The sequence below is a fragment of the Pipistrellus hanaki genome (genome assembly GCF_964339955.1).
Source record: "Pipistrellus hanaki genome assembly, chromosome: 9".
Taxonomy (NCBI): domain Eukaryota; kingdom Metazoa; phylum Chordata; class Mammalia; order Chiroptera; family Vespertilionidae; genus Pipistrellus; species Pipistrellus hanaki.
Window position 1 is genome coordinate 8,751,604 of NC_140511.1, and position 23,958 is coordinate 8,775,561.

Sequence of the window (23,958 nt, forward strand, 5' to 3'; positions counted from 1 at the left end):
GCCAGGCCCAGGGATACGAAGACGCAGCGGCGGCCTCAGGGCTCACGGCTGTGACGGCGTGGTAGACGCTGTGGCTGAGTCCGGGCACCGTCCGTGGGGCACGGGTGGAGCAGCCACCAGTAGTGCCAGAGGCCAGGGGGGCCGCCCGGGGAGGCGAGGTGAGAGGCATCCTGAAGGGTGGGCGAGCAGACAGGGCGGCGGGGATGGGGAAGGACACTCGAGCGTGGCTATTGTTGCTGCTTTATGCAAGAAGACACAAAGGAGAATGAAATAAGTGTCCCCAGACTCTAAGTAGTGGCACTGACCTTTGAATCCAGGCTGTCCCATTTGAGAAGCTACTTTTCAAAATCAGGTGGAATCCAGCTCTCTGTGGCCTCATGGGATCCGCCTCCTGGCGAGGGGTCCTTCTATTCTCGGCTGGACCGCTGCTGTGCGGGGGGCCGGGCGACTCCCCAGAGCGCTGGCACACCCCTCAGAGTGTCACATGCCAGAGGCTTGGACCACGCAGTTTCCAGAACCTGGGACAAGTCATCACGAGTGGGAGGAGGCCCCTGCACGTCCCACCCTCATCCCAGGTGGGTGATTTCCAGAGGCTCGCCCAGGCCATGACAAGCTGTCAGGCCGGACACCTCCATGTCACCTTGAAGTGGGTGGGTGGCTCTGAGAGGCACATGCCACTCATTCCCCACCTCCTCCGCACGCCAGGCTTCCTGTTCCTGGTAATCTACGCCCCACCCCCCGCCCAGGCAGCAGGCTCCATGCTGGTCTTACCAAGGGCCTCCCCGAGAACTTGGGGGACCATGCTCTGCAGGGAGGCAGCTGGACTGTCCGGACAGGAGGCTTTATCAGGTGAGTCCTCCAAGAGGACTAACCATTGGCCTGCACAGCTCAGCTCTGCCAGCAGGGCAGGAGAGAACAGAAGCTGTCTTCTGCCCAGCCTGAGGCCCAGAATCCTTCACTTTCACACAAGGAGAGCCTCGGGAATCTTCTTTGTTTGTCTGTGTTGTTTTTTAAATGTATTTTTATTGATATCAGAGAGGAAGGGGAGGGAGAGAGAGAGAAACATCAGTGAAATAGAATCATTGATCGGCTGCCTCTTGCACACCTCCCACTGAGGATAGAGTCTGCAACTCAGGCTTGTGCCCTGACCGGGAACTGAACCGCGACCTCCTGGTTCATAGGTCGACGCTCAGCCCCTGAGCCCTGCTGGCTGGGCTGGGAATCTCCTTTGAATGAACCCTTGTAATTACACACGCCACAGGGGAGCGAGCACTGGCATCAGAATGGAAGTATCCGGAGGTACAAGTCCCAGCTCCCCCACTTACATGGCCGTGTGATCCGGGACAGGCTGACCTCCATTTCTCCGTCTGTGAGCTGGGTGTGTCTATCTCACGTGCTGCGGGATTAGATGGGATGACGCAGGTAAACACCCAGGCAGTTATTGGTGTAGTAGTGTGACCTCTCAAAAATGTTGAAGTTGCAGCAAGAGGGCCAGGCCCTTCACCTCCAGGTCCCACAGACAAATGAGATAGGAGAGGGAACATCGGATAAACCTCCAGGTCTCAGGAAATGTTCCATTCCTCTGCAGCAACTGCCCTCTTGGTCTTATTATAGGAAAGGGCTGATCTTCCCTGGAGAGAGTCACGCCCCCTAGAGGTGGTTTCTCTAGCTTCACTGAGTGGAGCTCACCCTGCTCTCTCATCCAATGGACCAGAAGGGCTACGGGCCCTGTCCCTGCTCCAGTGGCGTCTGACTGATTAGCCAATGGAGCCAACGTGCAGGGCCGTGAGGGGACACACATTCTAATCCTTCACAGACCCCTCAACCACTGGCTCCAGCCCCATCACGTCAGCGAACCGCCATGTGGCGACCTCTGGTGGACACTGTAGTCCGCATCTTCCTGGCACTTTCTGCAGCATTTCACGGCAAGTGCTCCCTGCGTGGAGGAACTCCACGGCTCCTCCCAGCTCCCCTTCTGGAGCGCTGGCCGGGCCTCCCGCCGCCGCCTACAGGCTCCTCCACGGAGCTCCGGGAGACCCCTCAGGCTCTTTGCAGGGTAAATGCTCACGGGGTTACCTCATCCATCCCTGGGGCTTCCGACTGCCATCTGTGGAGCCAGCAGGGATTTGCTCCATGTCACTGAGATACAAGAAACGTCACTTTTCTTTTTGAAATCAAATCAGCCCAGCCAGCGGGGCTCAGTGGCTGAGTGTCGATCTATGAACCAGGAGATCCTGGTTCGATTCCCAGCCAGGGCACATGCCCAGGTTTCGGGCTCATCCCCAGTATGGGGCGTACAGGAGACAGACAATCAGTGATTTTTCTCTCATCATTGATGCTTCTATCTCTCCCTTGCCGGAAGCCAATTCCAGCATGTCAGCAGGGCTGAATCATCTGGAGATGGCTGAGGGCATTTCCTCAAACCTGAAAGGGATGCATGAATGATTGCTTGCTGCCAGATAGCTAAGGGCATCTTAATCTACATATTACTGCCTCCTCCTGGCCAAACACAGGAACAGCCAGAGGTAATTCACCAATCTGACAATGGACTCTGTAAACTAAACCCTGGCCTTTGAAGTGTATATCTACCTTGCCTTAGGACAAATTGTGTTAATAAAGAGCAAGGGGTCCTGAGACAAGGGAGAACTTTGTTTATTTAAATCAATAAAACATATATATATATATATATATATATATATATATATATATATATATGGAAGGGAGAGGGATAGAAAGCTAGAAACATCGATGAGAGAGAAACATCAACCAGCTGCTTCCAGCACACCCCTACTGGGGATGTGCCCCACAACCAATGTACATGCCCTTGGACAGAATAAACCCTGGGGCCTTTCAGTCCACAGACTGACACTCTGTCCACTGAGCCAAACCAGTTTTGGCTCTTGCCAGCATTTTTTATTGTAGCCATTCCACTAGGTGAGTAGTGGCATATCATTATGCTACTAATTTGCATTTCTCTCATGAGTAGATACTAGTCTTTGATTTGTAAATATTTTCTCTCTGTGTGGCTTGTCTTTTCATTCTCTTAATTTTGTCCTTACTTTGGTGCCTTCCAACTTATCAATTTTTCCCCCTTTTGGATTATGCTAAGAAGTCTTTGCCAAATCCAAACTCATGAAGAATTTCTCAGATATTTTCTCGCAAGAATTTTATTGGTTCATGATTTACCTTTGGACCTAGGATCCATTTTGAGTTACTCCTTGGATCCTGTTGAGGTGGCGATGAAGGTCCATGGTGTTTGTTTGCTTTCAAGGGGAGCCCAGTGGCTCCAGCGCCATTTGTCAAAGAGACTGTCCTTCCCATCCAATTCTGTTGTCTCTTGTCCAAAGCTGAGCATCTCTGTGTGCACGTAGTTCCGACTCTTCAAGCTGTCCCACGGCCTATGTCTGTCATTTCCCAGTGCTCCCTGCTCCACGGCGATAGCTTTCTAATGGGTCTTAAAGTTGGGTAGGTGAGTCCTCCAAATTCGTTCTTTTTTAAAAATTATCTTGGCTATTCTAATTCCTTATATTTCCATAGAAGTTTTGTTTATAGCTACAAGGAATCCTTGGAATTTTGAGACTGCATTAAATCTACAATCAATTTGGAGATAATTAACACGTGAACTATTGAGCCTTCCAAGCCATGAACACCATATGTCTCTCCATTTTTTTTTTTTTTGCTTTTCTTTCATTTATTAAAAAATCTACAATTTATAGTTTTCAGCATTCATTGTACTGATTTGTACCTATTTCATTATAATTATAACTAAGTGTTTAACTACATATTAACATAAGTAATATTTTTATTAAAATAACTATTTTCAAAACAAAACAAGGAGAAGAGTGGCGTTGTTTACATTTTTGCACATCCCTTCAGTGTCCGGCTTCCTAAAATGGCTGGATCCTCACACTTGCTTCAGTGTTCAATCTGTTCGAATATGTTGTTTTGGTTGAAATATATGGGGAGGAAAATTCTGATCTCACATAGATTTGGGTTGGAAAGTAGATTATTTTTTATTTTATTTAATATATTTTTATTGATTTCAGAGAGGAAGAGAGAGGGAGAGAGATAGAAGCACCAATCATGAGAGAAAGCCACGCCGGCTGGGCAGAAAGTGGGAGGTTATCGTAAGAGTCCTTTCAGATGGCTGTGGAGCCTGTTCTTTGCTGCTATGCTCAAGCCGACGCACGAGCGCTTTTAAAGGTGAGTGTCGCTGTGGAAGCCGAGGCCTGCGGATGAGCTCTGCGCACTCGTTACATTAAGATCTCGGTCTGCGTGCAGCCTCAGTGGGTCTTGTACCAAGTCTAACGCTATCACATTTGGAAATGTTGGTTTTGCCTTATAAACAAACTGTTGACAGTTTCATTACAACCGAGCAAAAGCAATACGTATTAACATCCCCGCTCGCCTCATCAGTAAGTCTTTAAGGGCTGGGCGGTCAAGCTCATGGCGAAGGCCGCACATTTAACTTTAAACTGTATCGTTAGCAGTAAATACGGTCAGATGTTTTCCTGGAGGTAACAAACTCATTTTGTAGATTTTTGAGAAAATGATTGCCAACTACTGAGCCTGGATAACCGTAGCTTGTCAATCTTCACCCAAGTAAACGTGGTGGTTTGTGAGAGAGCGGCTGGTCCAGCTGGCAGCTCCGCAGCATCAGTGCTTTCCCGCTAGAAAACCTTCGTGTTCTGGTTTGCAGCACAAGTGCTGTATGCAAACTTCCACGCTTCATCTTAAAAATTAAAAACACATGCATTCTGGATTGAGGTAATATTATTAATAGTAATTTTTAATAATTAATGCTTTCTACTGCTTCATCAAGGGTGTTCATTTTTTAATATACTAGTACTTTTTTTATTTTAGAGATGAAGGGAGAGGGAAAGAGAGAAAGAAACATCAATGATGAGAATCACTGACCAGTTGCCTCCTGCACACCCCTCATCGGGGATCAAGCCCACAACCCTGGCAGGTGCCCTGACCAGGAATCGAACCGAGACCTCCTGGTTCATAGGTCAGCGCTCACCCACTGAGCCACAGGCCGGGCCATGGGGGGTGTTCGTCAGGGAGGTTGGCAAGCCCGTGGTGGGGAAGGACCTGACTGCAGTCCGCTTCCTGCTGCTGCCTTGATGCCTGTGAAGGAGCAAGCAGGGTCGCCCACCTTTTGCTTTGCTCCAGCGAAGCCAACCACATGGAAAAGGCAAATGCCATCAGAGCATTATTATGAACAACCTTTGCCTCTGCGAATCCCGGAAAATGGCCCAGGCCCCAGGGGGCCTCACACACCCTGGAGCACTGCCGCCTCAGCCACTCACAGACCAGTATAGACTCCCAGGCACTTACTTCCTGGGAATTCTATTGAAATGTGTTAAAATATATGAAATATCCTATATAATAAAAGGCTAATGTGCAAATTGACCCTCACGCCCTTGCATAAGATGGCCACCCCCATGTGGTCAAACATGGCCACCACAAGATGGCTGGCAAGGGCAGGTAGTTAGGGGTGATCAGGCCAGCAGGGGAGGGAGGACAATTGGGGAGTGGGGGGTACTAGGGCGACAGCGGAGAGCAGTGGGGGCAATCAGACACAGGGTAGCAGTTAGGTGTCAGGCTGGCAGGAAAGTGGTTAGGGGGTGATCAGGTTGGCAGGGAGCCAGCAGTCCCTGATTGTGAGAGGGATGTCAGACTGCCAGTTTAGGCCTGATCCCACAGCAGTCGGACATCCCCTGAGGGTCCTAGATTGGAGAGGGTGCAGGCTGGGCTGAGGGCACCCCCCCCACCCCACCCCACCCCCCCCCCCCCCCCCCCCGCCATGCATGAATTTCATGCACTGGCCTCTAGTTTGAAATATATCTCAGGGTCTCTCCCTGAAACCCTGTCTTTATCTTACCCTCCCTGCCCACTCTCAGGAAAAAGTGAGCAATCTCTCAGGTGAGGCCTGCAGCTGGCCAGGTCTGAGGGAGGTGCTGAGCTTGCTGGAGAAGAGGGATGCTAATTTAATTGCACTTTAATGAAGAGCTCAGAGGGTGGGAGAGCGAAGAGTGATTAAAAATGTGCCTTTTCCTACTTCCTGAGCGGGATGCAGCCCAGCGGACTGTACTGATCTAGTTGGAAGCACTTACTCTGCCCAGGACCGGGGAGCACCGGTGCCCTCCCCATCCCAGGCGAGTCCGGTGGCTGGAACTAGAGATCAGAGCCCCTTAGCTTCTCTGAGGACGCCTCACGCTGGACTAGCAGTCGCCCAGATTCAGTTGAATTCAACAAGTTGTCACCAGCACTCACTGGCACTGAGGGCGATGTTAAACTCCGGAGCTGGGGGAGGACACACACCTGGGTCACTTATCCGGATGCTCCCGCCTTGGCCTTTCTACCTGGTCTCTTATTTTAGGCTTAATTGTTTCAATAATCTTCTCATTTAACTCTCACACAGGAGCGTTCTGAGAAGTCCCGACAGCATGTGTTATCGCTCTCTCTCTCTCTCTCTCTCTCTCCCTCACCCTCCCTCCCAGCCTCCCTCCCTCCACTCCTCCCATTTGTTGCCAGTTTCCTCTCCATAGCAATCGTGTGGCCCTGGCAGCCACCTGGGGCCTGTGACAAACCCCTGGGGCTGGGCACAGCGCCAGCCGGAGCCCTGCCAGGAAGCGTGAGTGGAACCAGTGGCACAGACTGTCGGGGGCTGGCCGTATTCTGGGCCTGAGGAAGGCCAGGCAGACTTCTGTCCCAGGGCTGGGCTGGAAGAGTCACTGGGAGCCCAGGGCAGTCCTTGGGTTTGGCACCTGGTGCTACAATGACCCTCACTTACTGCGCCTCAGCCCCCTAGGCAGGGGCCCCTGGCAGGCCTCCCATGCAGCTCTGTGGAAGGACTTCATTTCCACCGGCAGCACCTGGTGAGCCAGCCAGGAGTGGGCATGAGAGGGCACAGGAGTGGCGGAGCTGTGGCTTGTGGTAAGGAAACCGCTGGAAGGTCTTCACTTCACTGGCCTCCCCCCCTCCCCCCCAGGCTGCATCGCTCCAGCTCTCTTCTCTGTTCCCTCCCCATTAACCAGCATAGCCCCCGCCCGATGCTCCAGGGCCCAGGTCTCCTCTGTAGGCGGTCACTGCTGTTACCCCTGGGCTTGGGCTGCAGCTCCCAGAACTCTGTGCGGCCTCACCCTCCCGCTCCGCGTGCCAGGCTGCCTCTGTAGCCCTCAGCTGCCTCTGAGAGGTGCCAGGCTGCACACCCTTGAGCTCTCGGTCCCCTCTGCCTCCACCCCGTGGTGCACCCCTGTCTGGGCCCCTAGCCCAGGGGCCTGCCTCTATGCAGCGGGCGGGAACCAGGGGCAGGCACCAGCCAGAGCGCTCCAGCCTGGCGCATGCACACAGCCTGGTGGCCTGGGTGCAGAGCTGCTGCTCACCAGTGGGCACAGGAGGTACATTCTTGCCTCAGCCCCGCAGCCCAGGTTTCCCCAGCTGTGAGCTAGATGTGGGAAATTGTAATCCCCGGGGACAGAAAACACTGGCCTCCATGGATGCCCCGGAGAGACACATAAATAGGAAGCCTCAGATGCAAGCTTCACAACATGGGAAGGATGATGCTAAATTGACCTAGAGACTAACTAAATGGGTTTGCCGGAACAAACAGCACTCCTGTGCCCTCTCATGCCGAGGGCTACAAGCATTCTTTAAAATATATTTTTATCGATTTCAGAGGGGAAGGGAGAGAGAGAGAAAAAATCAATGATGAGAGAGAATCATTGACTGCTGCCTCCTGCATGCTCCCTATTGGTGATCAAGCCTGAAACCAGGGGAATGTGTCCTTGACCAGCATCAAACCTGGGACCCTTCAGTCTACAAGTTGACGCTTTATCCACTGAGCCACACTGGCCAGCAACCAGCATTTTATGATCTTCCCAGAGAAGGACAGAGTTACAGGGTGAGATTTCCCACCAGAGGCAGCGAGGTGCTAGGCGGACACGAAGGCGGGAACGTCCAGTGAGGCTGGTTCAGGCCAAAAGCCACCAGAATTGTCATGTGGAGTTGAATCCAGCTAACGAAGCAGCGCCGGGCACCACCGAGGGCTGTAAGGCTCCTCCTGGGCATGCATCACGCTCTCCCAGAAGGTCTGCACAGCTGGGGGAAACTGAGGCACAGGCCGGGACAGATACCAGGACTGGCACAGCAGGAACAGGCCGTGGGAGCCAATGGCTGGCACAAAAGGGGTCACACACCATCCTGAGTTGTGGTCATGCGACCTGGGGCTGGGGAGCACGGAGGATGTTCAGGCCTCTCGGCGATCCGGTGTCTCCCTCTTTCACTGGGAAGAAAGCTTCCTCTCCCTGAAGACAGCACGGCCCCACCCACCAGGCCAGAGAGACCCTTTGGGGTGCAAAATGGCAGAGATTTAATTCTGGGTCCCTCAAGGAATGCTTAGAGATCACTGGCTTTATGAAACCGAAGTCTGTACCTTTAAAATGAAGATGCCCGGTCTCCAGGAATTCTTATCTGGGCCATCTTTTGAAATGCAAATTTCTGGAAGGTAAATCTTTGAGAGAAAAACTTTAGCCAGCTGAGCACGTCAATTAAACTTATTTTAACTGTTTCTTTCCAGCTCAGTAAGTTTTGCTTATAAGACCTATCTCATGAAGATGTGTGTCTCCTAAGAGTGAATGTTTGCCAGTAAAGCTGCCGGTGTTTCTAGAAGTAATGAATGTGTTTTTCCATCTAAAGAAGGCTAGTTGCTTACCTTTTAGTTGTCTAACACGGAATTGGAGTCCGGTCCTCTTCACTTTGTTAAGGGACAAGAATTTTGCTTTTGATTTATATTTTTCTCCTTACCTAATCCCTCCATAATATGGCAATTCTTTAAAAAATATATTTTATTAATTTTTTACAGAGAGGAAAGGAGAGGGACAGAGAGTTAGAAACATGGGTGAGAGAGAAACATTGATCAGCTGCCTCCTGCACACCCCCTACTGGGGATGTGCCCACAACCTAGGTACATGCCCTTGACTGGAATCGAACCTGGGACTCTTCAGTCTGCAGGCTGAGGCTCTATCCACTGAGCAAAACCAGCCAGGGCGAATTTAGCAATTCTTAATGAGTGAGTCATGGCAAATGTTTGTTTGCATGAATCCAGTAGGACCGATTTCCAGTTGTGGTTTTATAAGCCAAGGCCTTCACTGGATCGGCATGTTAAGAGAGATGTGCCTGAACTCTGAATGTCACCAGCAAGCTCCAAGGAAGTAAGACTGACTGTCAACGCTAATGCAGCCCGTTGGGGAAACCGCCGGGCACCTTGCTTATGCTCGTAGCCCTTGGCAGTCTTTCCAGGTGAGTAATGAGGGTTGCTTTCCAGGGGGATGGCAAGGAAGGAACCACATTTGGGGACCTCAGGAACGTGAGGAATCCACTCATTCAGATCGTTACTGCAGACGACGCCTGACGGCTGCTGTGAGGCGTGGCTTCTTTGTCCGAGGGGCTGATTTTCTCATTTCAGTCTGAAGCTCAGTGTGAAGATTCCTTACCAGACTCCACAAAGCAGATTTAAAAGAGCCTAAATAACCAACTGTTGTTCTTGTTGTCTTACTGCAAGTAATCAGGCCAAATTAAGACTGACCTTAATGCAGCCTCTTTGATGGAAATATAGGTAATTTAGGGAGAAAAATTGTGTTTCAATAGAAATCACAATTCCAGTTGTGGGTAGTAAACTCTAGTTCAGTTAACTGCCTTCAGAGGTTTATGTCTTACCTGTAGCTGAACCGGCTCCTGGTGTTCTTCCATCTTCCACGCCAGCGGCCGCCAAGCTTCCGGGCCTCACGGACCATCAGTGGTACGGACCCCCGGTTGGCGCCCGCTGTCCCAAGCTAATGCTTCATTTTGTTCTCCCATCTTTGCCTAGGATTGTTGAGAACCAAAGCCTTTACGGTAAGGCTGTGTCTGTATGACCTCAGCGCCTGATGAAAGGTGTTCACCCTGCAGACAAGAGGGCCTAGCAGACTGTCACCGCTGGGCTCCCTCCCAAAGCCTCGCTTTGAGAAGTCTTCTCCCTTGACTGTCTCGCAGACCCAGAAACTGGCCCAGGATGTGCTGTGCACCTTCCCCTCCATGTTCCGTCCCTCTGAGCTCACAGGGGTGCCCTGGCCTGACTGCCTCTGACACAGACAGGCCTCACCTGGGACGCCCCGCTGCACCACCGCCTTCGGAATGAGACCAGCCGTCGTGCTGGAGGGCCTGTTGGCAGGACTGGACAGTGAGGTATAGGTGGTCTATCGGCGTTGCCTGAAGCTGCTTTCCCTTTTCTGCCCAAATGGTTCACAGAAAGGCCCTGAGGCCTTCCGGAGGGAAATGTGAGATGCTCCCTTTGTCCTAGTTTACATGAAGCACCGATCCCGGAGGCCTCTGGACTGACGCAGCTTCCTGCAGGGAAGCCCCTCCTCCGGCCTGATTGGGACCCGGGAAAGCTGGTCCCTGCCTCTCACCTGCTCCTGCCTCTCCCCAGGCCGTTGTGGCTGTCATCCTCATTTTTGGACCAGGCCTTTTCAACCTTCTTGTCACCTGCGTCATCTCCAGAATACAACAAGGAGGCCAGCTTTCCGGCAGGGCCAGCTCTGCACACCCACGTGCTTCCTCCCAAGGACAGCGGACCGGCCTGGACTTCGCAAAACCCTCTCCCTGCGCGAGTCTCCCCTTCCCTCTGCTCCTTTCTTCCTCTGGCAGATAAAAGAATCTCTGGGCTGGGAATCCGCAGGACTGTGCCTCTTCACAGCAAGAAGAGACTATAGATGAGACCTCCATCCATTTACCCTTGTAAGAGTACAAGGCCTGCCTGGCTGGTGTGGCTCAGTGGTTGGGCATCAGCCCGTGAACCAGAAGGTCATGGTCTGATTCTCAGTCAGCCCGTCCGGGTTGCAGACTCGATCCCTACTAGGGGTGTGCAGAAGGCAGCTGATCAATGATTCTCTCTCATTTATGCTTCTCTCTCTCTCTATCCCTCTCCTTTCCTCTCTCTAAAATCAATAAAAATATATTTAAAAATATATATTGACTCTTCATAAAAAAAAAAATTACAAGGTCCAAGGTTCTTCAGGGAGTAATATGTTAGCATGAGTAACTAAACATTACTAAAGAAAGGAAGCAAAGGGGAAAATCCACACAATCCTGAAAGTTATGAAAATAACATAAAGGATACCATATATGTGTGCTACACATCTGCTGTAAACGCCACACATCATAGCATACTGTATCTCAACAACATTTTCAAGTAGATACTCTTGCAAAGAAGAAAGTAAAACTCACCTTCAATCCCACTACGCAGAGGTAAATATTAGCATTCTGGTAAGTTCTAGAACTCTCTCTGCATCCAAAGAGAGAGGTCTATAATTTTAAATAAATAGGATCATATGATTCAAATTATTTTGTACCGATACTTCTTTTTCCCAATGACACGAGAAAGGAGATGGGTATTATCGTTATCTTTAATGGCTGTAGAATGTCTCACTGTGTAGATGCGTCATTTACTCTGTCAGTGGACATCTAAGTAGCGTAGCTAGCTTCCAGAGTGTGATGGTGGAGCACTTCTCCGTGAACTCCGCTGTGCTGCTTTCCTCTGAAGCAGTGCTCTCCTGCGGGTCCGTTTCTGGAAGGGAGGCTGTTCACACTTTTATCCAGAACGCTGAACCGTTTTCCGAAGAGCTGAATCAATGTCCCCTCCTCCAACATTGTCCACGTCTGCTACCCTGCACTTCAAAGGAGGCGAAAGGCGGTCCTAAATGCACATGTTCATGTGTTCTTATGTGGCTGCCCGTGTGGACATGTGAGCGCTCCACACGCCTGAGGACTTACTTATTCATTTAACAAATATTTCTTAGCATCTGCCCCAAATCAGGCACTTACCTAGGGCTGCAACTGTGAGAAACACACACGATCCCAGGTCTCATGGGTTCAAACATACACTAAACACACCTGCCATAGGTGTACGAAGACAAATTATATCAAGATCTGACCACCAGAGGTAGGCTCTGCCCTGGTCTGGGATGGTGCTCAGGGTGGCCGGGGGTCAGGGAAGGCTTCCATGGCGCTAGAACCTGAAGGGTCAGGAGACACTCACTGGAGAAGAGCAGGAGGGAGCGCGTTCGGGCAGAGAGAATGCTTTGTTCTTGTGCACCCTCCATGCAGCCACCTTGCTGGCAGGATCTGCTGCTGTTACCCAGGCAGGGCCTGCCGCCTTTCCCTCTGAGGCAGGGGGGGCATGGTTTGAAGAACGCAGACTGGCCCAGCTGGTGTTGCTCAGTGGTTGAGCGTCCACCTATGAACCAAGAGGTCACTCTTTGATTCTTGGCCAGGGCTCATGCCGGCTTCTGGGCTTAATCTCCAGTAGGAAGCGTGCAGGAGGCAGCAGTCAATGATTCTCTCTCATTATTGATGTTTCTAGCTCTCTCTCCCTCTCCCTTTTTCTCTGAAATCAATAAAAATGTATTTTAAAAGGGGAAGAAAAATAAAAGAATGCAAAGACTAGAGATGCCAGAGCCCAAAGAGTGAGGGGAGGAGGGGCCAGTGGATCCTGCAGGACCTGTGACTGATCATGTATGTCTGAGCATGTTCTGGCATGTGAGCCATGCATGACATCTAAGTGCTGTGAGTGGGTTACTAGGGCGTGGCTCTCGGTGTGGTCCCCTGACCGGGGCCTCAGCCCCCTGGGTGGAGCCCAGCCCTCTGTCTGGACAGCCCTCTGTCTGGACAGCCCTCTGGTTTGGCGTCTGCGTGCCCGCGGGCGCCAGGCTGCAGGCGCCGGACGCGCAGTGGAGATTTGCATCGGGGCCTCCTGGAGGCGGGAAGCTCGCTCATCTCTCCGGCCTTCGTTCTCTCCTCGCTCCGCAGAGCCTGCAGCAGGCACTCGGGGGCACTTAGCAGCTCTTAAATGATGACAATAATTATGATGGCCAGGGATGTTCCCAGCTGCGCCTGTTTCTCACCAGCTCCAGACACTCTCCGTTATTCCAGACACAAACGCGGTCTCACCAGGCCCAGGCAGGAAGTGCAGGCGGGAGAGGAAGAGCAATGGCCCTGTGGAGTGGAAAAACACCTCTGGCTCTGCGGAACAGATTGCTGGACAAAGCACAGTCCTCTGCGGCCTGGCTAATGGTGTGAACTGTGCAGAGACCGAGAGAGGAGGGTGAGTGCCAGGGCCGCGGCCCCACCCAGGCAGGGTGGGGTGGCCAGGACTGTGGAGGGTCCTTGAGTCACAGGACATGCCTGGCGGGGGACGGGGGGGGGGACGGGGGGGGGGGGGGAGGGCACCCGGAGCAGGATCGCTCATGGGAAGAAAAGCCCGGAGTGCAGCACTTCTGGAAGCATGGGCGAGGTCGCATCTTCCCCAAACAACCCCCCCCCACACACACACACACACACACACAAGTACCTGCCTTGCACCCAGACCTCAGCCCTGGTCCTGCCATTTCCACTGTCTCTGAATTGGGGACAAGAGCAGGGCTGTGCAGGCTGTGGTGCAGGTTAAAGCTGTGACTCCTGTGACCTCACCAGCACTGTGCCAGGCAGAGGGGAAGTGGTCCAGTCACTTAGTCCTTTCCCGAAGCCTTCCCCCTCCCCTGGGTCTCCTTCCTCCTTCCTCCTTCCTCCCTTCTCCCCCCTCCCCTGTGCCTCCCTCCTCCCCCTCCCTTCTCCCTCCTCCTTCCTCCTCCCTTCTCCCCCCTCCCCTGTGCCTCCCTCCTCCCCCTCCCTTCTCCCTCCTCCTTCCTCCTCCCCCCGCCCTCCTCCCTTTTCCCCCCTCCCCTGTGCCTCCCTCCTCCCTCCTCCCCCTCTTCTCCCTCCTCCTTCCTCCTCCCCCGCCCTCCTCCCTTCTCCCCCTCCCCTGTGCCTCCCTCCTCCCTCCCTCCTTCCTTCTCCCCCCTCCTCCTCCCTCCTCCCCCTCCCTTCTCCCTCCTCCTTCCTCCTCCCCCCACCCTCCTCCCTTCTCCCCCCTCCCCTGTGCCTCCCTCCTCCCTCCCTCCTTCCTCCTCCCCCCTCCCTTCCCCCACCCCCCCAGAGTTGTGCTGCGTCCTGCAGCTCTACCATCTGAGCAGCTGAGGTAAACTGCCGACCGGGCCCCTGACATGGCCAGGGTCAAGGGCGCTTCCCCTGCTGGAGCCCACGGCGGCCTGGGACTCACAGCCGCGCGTCTTGCAGGAACAGGGCGCCTTTGCTGGCCTGTAGTTGCAGGGCCTGGTCTGACCATGGACATCTGCACCTCGATGACTTTGTCACAAAGGTCTGCTGCAGGTGGGATTCGCCACAAAGAGTCACAAGAGCCCGGCCGCGTGGCTCAGTGGCTGAGCATCGGCCTATGAACCAGGAGGTCACGGTCCATTCCCGGTCAGGGCCCATGCCGGGACGGTGGGCTCCATCCCCAGGAGGGGGTGCAGGAGGCAGCCGCTCAATGACTCCCTCTCATCATGGATGCTTCTCTCTCTCTCCCTCTCTGAAATCAATAAAAATATATATTTTTAAAAAGATTCCCAAGAAAATGGGGATGAGTGACACAGAGCCCCTGAGGTCGCGTGGGAAGGTGAGCCGCACGCCCAGCTGTGCGCTGGCTCCTGGAAGGTGAGGCCAGATGGCCCTGAGAGGTGACGTTTTCTCTCGGGGCTGGTCTGAGTGAGGAGCTAAGAACAAATAGTCATTGGGCATTGCGATTGCCGGGCACTGTGGTGGGTGTTTTCCCTGTGTTACCTCACCCAGCCCTCAGGCCCGCCCCCGGGACCGAGTCAGCCGTACCTCCTCACAGTGAGGGCCAGCGGCACGGCTCCAGGAGCACCCTCGTGCCCCCCTGCCGCTCCGGAGAAGCTGTTCTTTGGCTGGACGTGCAGGCAGCATCGTCACCTCTCGCTGAGCAAGAGATGTTCGCCCGGGAAACATCGGAGCCAGGAGGTCTTCCCTCTGCCTGGCGCTGAGCTCTCGGCCAAAGCCGAGTCCCGTCTCTCTCGTTCCGTCCCAGCAAGGGCAGCTGGTAGCAAAATGTGTGCCTCTTCCAGGGGCCCCAGGGGAGAATGGGGAGCTACCCTGGGTGGGGTCTCTGAGGCCCCTCTGATGACCAGGTGGGGCTGGCTGGGCTGTGAGGGGGACCGGGCGCAGGGCGGGATACTGCCACCGGGTCCCTGGGTCTCCTGGTTCGGCCAGGGCTGCCCCCTCCAGGCCCCGGTCAGCTTTCTCATCAGACAGCGGGCGGCAGCGGGGCCTTGGGAAGCTGTCACAGCCCTGCACCTGGGCACCAGCCAGTCCCTCTCCTCTGCTGGTGGGAGAGCCAGATAAGAAAAACGGAGCCTGATGGAAACTTCACACCCCGTTCCTCCCCGGCAGGACTTTCTGAACCTGCCAGCCCGACCAGCCTTACTGCCAACCCAGCTCCTGGCGGCCCGGTCTTCCCCAGGCCCCAGCCTCAGCCTCCCCCAGGCCCCAGCCTCAGCCTCCCCCAGGCCCCAGCCTCGGCCTCACCCAGACCTCAGCCTCAGCCTTACCCAGGCCCCAGCCTCGGCCTCCCCCAGACCTCAGCCTCGGCCTTACCCAGGCCCCAGCCTCGGCCTCCCCCAGGCCCCAGCTTCCTGCTCCAGGCCAGCGCCTGGAAGACGTCGGTCCCACCTCTTGCCTTGGGTGCTTTTCACCTTCTCACCTTCACCAGGACATGAATAATCAGCAGGCACAAGGCCACAGCTTAGCTAACATTTTAAAATGCTCTCCATGGGCTTAGGCACAGTGTGATTCTCACGCCTCAGTTAGGAGACAGACATGCTGAGAGGTGAGAGGGCAGGGGAAGAGGGCCGGATCCGTTTGCGGGAAGCCTCACTCCGGTCGCCAGGCGGAGAACGGTTACCAGGCTGAGCCGGTCAGCTCCCCTCTCAGGCATCCGGAGGGGCGGTTACAATGCTGATGTGCAGGTGCCGCCTCTGGAGCATCTGGCTCCTGGGCGGGCCCCTCGCCATCTGTTGCTGCAAAACAGACTGCCCCCTGGTTGGTGTCTAAAGCACCACCACTCAACGCTCTCCTGTCCGAGGAGTGGGAGCGGGCAGGCCAGCTGAGAGGTCTGTGGTCGGCTTGCCAAGGGGCTGCCTTCAGCCCGGAGCCGGGACCTGGGACAGGACACCCAAGGCACCAGGATGGCCTCCGCCTGGTCTCTCTCCAGCAGCGCTCTGCCTGACCGAGCAGCTGGCTCCCAGAGGTGGCACTCCAAAACCTAAGGCACAAATTACAGATCTCTCTCTTTGTTTTATAAATCCGCAGCCAAGGATATTTTCTCATGATTTCCAGAGAGTGGAAGGGAGGGGGAGAAACAGAGAGAGAAACACCTATCGTGAGAGAGACACATCGATTGGTTGCCTTCCGCACACGTCCCAAGCAGGGCCGGGCATTGAGGTACACGCCCTTGACGGGAATCAAACCCGGGACCCTTCAGTCCGCAGGCGGATGCTCTATCCACTGAGGCAAACCAGCCAGGACTGCAGATCTCTTACGGCCCAGTCTCCAAAGTTACTTAGTGATGGTTCTGCCTCTTTCTATGACTCAGAGTAAGTCAGAGGCAGCCCGGACCGAGGGACAGGAGGCAGACTGCTCTCTCAGCGGGAGGGTGGTTTCACTGCGGGAGCAGGGGAAGGAGACAGGACGGAGGCCATCTCTGTAAACACAGTTTACCGTAACTGGGAAGCCGGCTGTCGATGAGCGTGCTGTGCCCATGACTGTGCCCATGTCTCAGGGAGCGGCTCCCCGTCACTCCCTCCTCCCCCTTCCCTCCCCTCCCACACCACAGCCTGGAAGCGCTGTTCTGGGGCTAACTCATTTGCGCTGGATTTCTGTCAACACCCTTCCTGTCTTTGCAGCCAGCAAACACCCATCATGTACCAATTATATTGGCAAGTAGAGGAGAGGGAAGAAGAGAGCTAGAAACATAAACAAGCCCTACCGGGTTGGCTCAGTGTATCGGCCTGAGGACAGAGTCCTGGGTTCAGTTCCGGTCAAGGGCACATACCCTGGTTAGAGGCTCCTCCCAGCCCGGGCTCTGGTCAGGGTGCGTGCAGGAGGCAACCAATCGATGTGTCTCTCTCACATCCATATTTCTCTCTGTCTTCCCTCTCTCTTCCACTTTCCCTAAAAACCAAAGGAAAAATATCCTCAGGTGAGGAGTAACACAAGACAAAAATGTAAACAAGACACCCTTCTCGTTTCTAAGTTACTCACTGGGGAGAGCGGACCATTCGGTTGATTCCCGGGCTAAGGGCTGCGGCCTCCTCCTGGTGCTGCCGCGGGGAGGGTGAGTGAAGTGTGGGGGGACAGCTGCGGACTCCAGCCACGGGCCAGGGAGGGGCTGTGCAAGGGCTGATCCAGCGAATGGCCAGGACAATGAGCTTGGACCCATCCACTCCCACCAGCCACACCTGTTTTGGTACAAATCCTGAAAAATGAAAACCAATAGAGATAATGCTTTTAATGCTGGACGTTAAATATGCCTGCAGCGTAAGAGGCAATTGCATGAGCAGCAGCATCAGAGACAACAATTACAGGAGGGAGGGAGCGGGGAGAAATCCCCCCAGGAGTCCACTTCAAACAGACGAGAGAGGCCCGACTGCCATGCCGCATGGCTGAGCATCTGCCTATGAACCAGGTCACCACTGGCCTCCAGGTCAGGGCACGTGCCCGGGGTGCCAGATCTACCCCCAGGAGAGGGCGTGCAGGAGGCAGCTGGTCAATTGTTCTCCCTCATCATTGATTTCTCTCTCTCTCTCTCTCTCTCTCCCTCTCCCTTCCTCTCTGAAATAAAAACATATTTGAAACAAAACACACGGGAGAGGCAGTGCCTGTATGGCCATAGTGACCTGCAGACCTGCCCAGCATCCTTCTTGGATGTCCACTGTCATCGGAGTTGAGCCCCCTTCCCAAGACCGGCCAGGAGCAGCCCCGGGATGCCAGGCGTAGTCTCAGATGCCAGGCACAGCCCCGGGGTGCCAGGCACAGCCCGGGGGTGCCAGGCACAGCCCCGGGGTGCCAGGCACAGCCCCAGGATGCCAGGCACAGTCCCGGGGTGCCAGGCACAGCCCCGGGGCGCCAGGCCTCCTGGGAGAAGTGCAGGGACATTCCTCTCCCCCGGGCAGTTGGTCTGCAGCCTTCACGTGACTTCAACAGTCCGCCAGCCCCGCGTCATCTTTGTTTTCTCAAACACCAGCTCAGGCTTGGGGTGGGGGTGGGAGTGGGGAGCAGAAGAAGATAAGTGGATTCAAGTCAGTCTTCACTGCATGGCAAACATGGCCCCGCTGGAGGGTGATGGTCAACCTGCAGAGCGAGTGTACAGGCTGAAAGGAGGTGCCTGCTGGGCCGCAGGCTCTCTCGGCTCAGACGCTCAGCCGCGCCTCTGTTCCGAGCCCGGTGCAGCGGGTCGGACAAAACTCTCTGATGATAAACAGGTGGCTCTCGCCAGGAGCGCTGGCTCCGGGCACTGGGGGAGGGCGGGGCCTGAGGCTGATGCTCACAGGCTGCTGGCCTCTCTGCGCCAGGAAGGCAGCACACGAGGCTATTCTGGTCTTGCCTGGGGAGCCATTAAGTATTGAATTTCCAACGTCATTATCTCTGAAGGGCAGCATGGCTTGGCTTCCTCCCGGGGGCGTCATTGGGAGCGGGCAATGGTGGCATACTGTCGGATGCAGAGGCTGGGGGACGAGGCGTCACATGCTCCCATCTGGAGAACCAGCCGTGCTGGCAGACGTGCGCTCACAGTTAGAGCCCAGCACCTTGAGGTGACAGTTCACGCCGATCCGGCAGGTTTAAGTTACTCAGGTGGCAACTGGCTTTCCAAACTAACGGAACTGGCGTGGACTTTTCACTTCCAAACAAGCGGCAATCGCTTCTCGGCCTTTTGGCTAAGATCAAAACAAGCGGCATCCAGGCTTTGGCACGCCTGGCTTTTTTCCTGCGGGGAGGCTGGGCGAGATTTTATCTCAGGCTTTCCCACCATGGCTGCCTCTGCTCGCTTCCCTTCCCCCTGTCAAGGCCTTGGCATCAAGGCAGCGCGGGGAAGGAGCCACGCAGGACCCACTCCAGGAGGAGAGGTGGTGGCGTGTGTCCCCCAGGCCTGAGCTCACGGGCTGGGCGTGGCAGGCGGTCCTCCAGGGGCGGGGCCTCTCAGGATGGACCGCTGTCCTCCCCGCTGGGCCCTCATGCGTATCAGCTAGGGCTGTGCTAACTGCACGGAACAGATGATAAGCTACTGCACATGTATGTAACAGGAGCTGAATTTTCTCATGAAACCAGAAGTCCACAATGAAGTCATTCAGATGTTGTGGACGGCCTCCTGTCCTACCATCCTTAGCAGGAGACTTCTTCCTGGTTGCAAATTGGCTGCTTCCCCTCCAGGCATCACAATCCATCTTTCAGAGAAAAAGGAGAAGGAAGAGGTGGAGGAGGAAAAAGAGGAGGAGAAAAATCTAAGGGTAAAAGGTACATACTACTGTGTGTTTCTTAGAATTCTCACTCAGTACAATTCTGTTTTCATCCCCTTGGCCAGAGTTGGGTCATTGGGACACCCTAATTGCAAAGGAGTCTGGGAAATCGGTAATTTAAATTGAACGCATTGCAGCTCAGTTAGAAAGCAGTTCTGATAGGAAGGGAAAAGAAGAGAGTGGATCTAGAGAACCGACATGTCTGCCACCTTCCCAGTCCCTCCAGCTCCATGGAGGTGTACTCCCCGGTGGCCAAATGTCAGTGTCAGGGTCCCCCGCCCTTCGCTGTGAGACTCACCACCCGTTTTCCTCCTGCCTGTGGCCTCCATAGCTCAGCCACTTCCCCCGCTCCTCTTGGTAAGAGAACCAAGCAAAGGCACTGCCCAGCCCAGGGCCAGTGCTCGGGGATCCAGGTCTGCGGACCCCAAGGTTAAAAGGAGGGACTGCTGGGTGGAGAGAGAGCGAGCAAGAGAGCATTCAACACGAATCTGAAAAGGCTGGGGGCACGATCATGTGCAGGGGTCTTCAAACTACGGCCCGCGGGCCACATGCAGCCCCCAGGGGAGTCTGATCCTGCCCGCCAGGTTTTTTGGGCAGTGAGCGCAGCCAAGGTATTACAGTAGGGATTAGTAGTTCATATAGTCCGGCCCTCCAGCTCTCTGAGGGACCGTGATCTGGCCCCCACTTTAAAAAGTTTGAGGACCCCTGAGGCCTTGTGAGCTGGGATTCCTTTAAATTCAGCCAGAAAAGTGGGTTACCCAGCAAGACACCGGGCCTACGGGCACAGAGACATGCCCAGCTGACCCCAAGGAAGTCCCATCCTGTTGGGGGAGCACACATGCCACTGGACATCACAGATGTCAGACTCCGGTGTGTCCACAGTCAGATGGGAGACACAGCGCCGCTCATGCCAAGACAGCTTCCATTTCAATAGGCAGCTTTCCATCAGGTTTGCCCAGCAGGTAAGATTCTGGTGAGTAAAGTAATGAGAGGGGATGTCTTAAGGAGAGAAAATTATCTGAGTCATAGTTTGGGGGCAGAAAAGCAAGCAGTGTACTTGAGTGACTGTGACTGGCCCTCTTGAGGTGGGAGACAGCGAGGGCTAGGATTGGATGGATGGGAAGGCCGTGCACAATGTCTCAGGAGATGAAGCAGAAAAGGGTGTTTGTAAAGACAGAGAGTCATGTTACGTTGGATTTCATGTCCACACAACCCAAAGCAATCTATAGATTCAACACAATCCTTATCAAAACACCGATCGTGCCCTAGCTGGTGTGGCTCATTGGATAGAGCATCAGCCTATGGACTGAAGGGTCCCAGGTTTGATTCCAGTCAAGGGCACATGCCTAGGTTTTGGGCTCAATCCCCAAGGTGGGGTTGGGGATGTGTGCAGGAGGCAGCTGATCAATGATTCTCTCTCATCATGTCTCTTCCTCTCCCTTCCTCTCTGAAATCAATAAAAATATATTTTTTAAAAAGAAAAACAAAAAATACCAATGGCATTTTCTTCACGGAACTAGAATAAATAATCTTAAAATCAGTGTAGGACCACACACAAAAAAAACACCCCTCCTAGATACAGCAATCTTGAGAAAGAAGAATGAAGTTGGAGATATCACTGTGGGAAGTCAGTGGATCACAGGGGTCTCCTCCCCACCCCCATGCCCCCACTATTTCAGGAGCCATCTGTGGCTTCCAAAGCATGCACAGCTTTCTTGCATGTGCGCATGTTTCCTGTGTTCAGGTTTTAAGACCGGACTACTTACTCAACAGTTCATTTACGTAGGTTTTGCGCTGGATGGGCCTCTGGATTGCCCAGTCCGCCTCCTTCACTGCACAATGAGAAAACGGAGCCCGGGCTGGGGCTCTACCCACAGTGCCCGCCTCCCGGGTTTGGAATGAAGTCCCCAGGCCCTGCCCAGGCTCGGACGTCCAGCCTCTCACCAGCCACCCCCGTCCTGTGGACCCCCACCCATCTCAGCTGGGCTGGGCGCCTCATGGCAGCGGCATGGCCTCCTGGGTGTCAACCAGGGGCCCGCTGCTAGAGCCTGAGGCTGGGCTGGGCCTCCGGGGGCCGCTGGGCGGCCATTTCGGGGAGAGCGCGGAGGCTGGTTGTGAACTAGGATTAAAATCTTCAGGCGCAGTTTTCTGTTGAATTTGATCCTGAGGAGCGGGCTGGGGAGGGGGCAGTGCTAACACTTGGCAGGGGTCTAGAAAGGGGGTTCTGGGTGCAAATCTGTGTTGGGGGAGCGCCGGGGCTCGCGCCGAAGGGCAGCTACAACCGGACCCGCGGCGCCGGGCGCAGCCATTCGCGCGCTCTGCTCTCCGGCGGCGAGGAGGGGGCCGCCGCGCCGGCTCCTCCACCCGCCTCCGCCCCCTGGCTCACTCCAGCGCCGCGACACAGGCGTCATTGTCTGTCCGCTCCGTCCCCCCGCATCAGGGAGATCTAACCGCGGCCCCGGCGCCGGCTCCTGTTGCTCCTCCAGGTGGCCGCGCTCCGCGGGAACCCTCCACCCGGCGGGGCTGGCTCTGCGGGGACGTGCCCGAGCCGGCGGGGCTGGCAGGGGGGGTCCCGAACAGCGCGCGGAGCCCCGCACCCTCCCCTACCCCTACCCACCCTTCCACGCAGCCCGCCGAGCCCCGCCCCCGCCCCCATCCCACTCCCAGCCTCCATCCCACCCCCAGGAGCCCGCCGAGCCCCGGGCCCGCCCCATCTCCCATCCCACCCCCAGCCCCCAGCCCACGTCCCACCCCCAGGAGCCCACGGAGCCCCGTCCCCACTCTTACGGTCCCCCCTACCCTTATCCTGGCCCCATGCCCAACCCAAGGAGCCCCGCCCCCCGCCCCCATCCCACTCCCAGCCTCCATCCTACCCCCAGGAGCCCGCCGAACCCCACCCCCCGCCCTTACGGTGGAGGTGGGGCCAGCCCTTACACCGGCCCCCACCCCTAGCAGCCCGCCAAGCCCCGCCCCCTCCCCATCTCTCATCCCACCCCCAGCCCCCAGCCCCCAACTCACCCCCAGGAGCCCACGGAGCCCCGTCCCCACTCTTACGGTCCCCCCTACCCTTATCTTGGCCCCATCCCCAGCCCGCGGAGCCCCGCCCACCTCCCACCCCCAGTCCGCGGAGCCCCGCCCACCTCTCCCCAAGCCCCCGGAGCCCCGCCCACCTCCCCCCAGCCCAAGGAGCCCCGCCCCCCGCCCCTAGCCCCTATCCCACCCCCAGCAGCCAGCGGAGCCCCGCCCACCTCCCCTCCAGCCCGCGGAGCCCCGCCCACCTCCCCCAGCCCGCGGAGCCCCGCCCACCTCCCCACCCGCCCCGGAGCCCCGCCCACCTCCCCACCCGCCCGCGGAAGGAGGCGGACAGCGGAGAGCTCCCGCCGTCCTGCCCGGCGCCACTCCCAGCTGCTCCCGCTCCGCACGTCGTCGGCACCGCCGGAGAGGAGCGCTGCGCAGGTGAGCGCTGCGAGGGCGCGCGGGCTCCCCGGGAGGAGAGGCCCGGGCGGGGAGGCGGCGGCGGCCAGCTGCGCGGTTGCTGGTGTCGCGGGTGTGAGCCTTCCCGGCGGCGGCCCAGGAGGAGGGGGCGTCAGGGGAGCGGCCCTGGGGGAGGCCGGCGAGGCGGGGGCTTGAAAGCGCTCGCTGGGAGCGGGCTCTGGTTCGGGAGAAGGGAAGGGCCGCACCGTCCCCGGTCTGGGGGGCGCCCGCCCTCTGCCACCTGCGAGCCGTGGCCCGGGGCAGAGCTGGCGGGCGCTGGGTGTGAGTGTGGACGACGGAGCAGCATAAAATGGAACTTGCTGGTGAGGGAGCGGCGGGGCGGTGGGGGAGGCAGGAAAGGCCGGGTTCCAGGGGGCGGGGATCAGAGGACGTGTGCATTCGTGCTTTCCTCCTCCTTGTTTACCAGTCCGGATTTCTTCTAGGGAGCCCTGCGCCCCCCCTCTCCTCCTACCCTGCCCTTCCCGGGCGGGGCGGCCGGCAGAGCCTCCCATTGTGTCCCCGAGCTCCGTGCGCAATCGGAGGCGCTCCCGGCGCCCGCTCCGCGCCCGCTCCGGCTCTTACAAGTGGCGGCGAGAGGAGCAGCTCCAGGGGGAGCGCGGCGGCTGCGGGAACGGCCTGCCAGATCGCCGCCCGCCGCCCGCGGTGGGGCCCAGGCTGCGGCCTCGCCCACCCGCTGGCCTCGGCCCCCTCCCTGGCTCCTTGGCGGAGCTCTCCGGCCGGATGCTCAGGGTTGGAGAGGGCTGAGGATACCTCGCTCCGGGGGCCTCGTGCTCTCATACTGTGGATGTGTATAACGTTTCCAGCAACTTAGCCTTTGGCATGTGACCTGCCTGGTAGTTACCATGGAAACACCTCTCATTCAGCAGCCTCCTTCCTTTTCCTGCCCATTCCTCACCTCCTGTCTGCTCCCCGCCCCACAACATGGCTGCCTGGATACTGGGCATCTGTGGCTTCTCTGGCAGGGGACCTGCCTCGCTAGCTCCCTCCCAAACTGGCATGGCCCTTTACCCACTCT

At 56.2% G+C, this 23,958-nt stretch overlaps 1 protein-coding gene and 1 long non-coding RNA gene across 2 annotated transcripts in view; one reads left to right on the forward strand and one right to left on the reverse strand.

Moving 5' to 3' along the window:
* LOC311628404 overlaps window positions 1-23,958 on the reverse strand; it is a 446,163-nt gene that overhangs the window by 207,255 nt on the left and 214,950 nt on the right. The gene's annotated exons all lie outside the window — the stretch shown is intronic.
* Window positions 22,775-23,958, forward strand: part of LOC311627498 (FXYD domain-containing ion transport regulator 6-like) — a 44,334-nt gene continuing 43,150 nt past the window's right edge. Inside the window, exon 1 of the mRNA XM_084894024.1 lies at window positions 22,775-22,904. The gene's annotated coding sequence lies outside the window, so the exon portion shown is untranslated. The remainder of the gene's footprint in view (window positions 22,905-23,958) is intronic.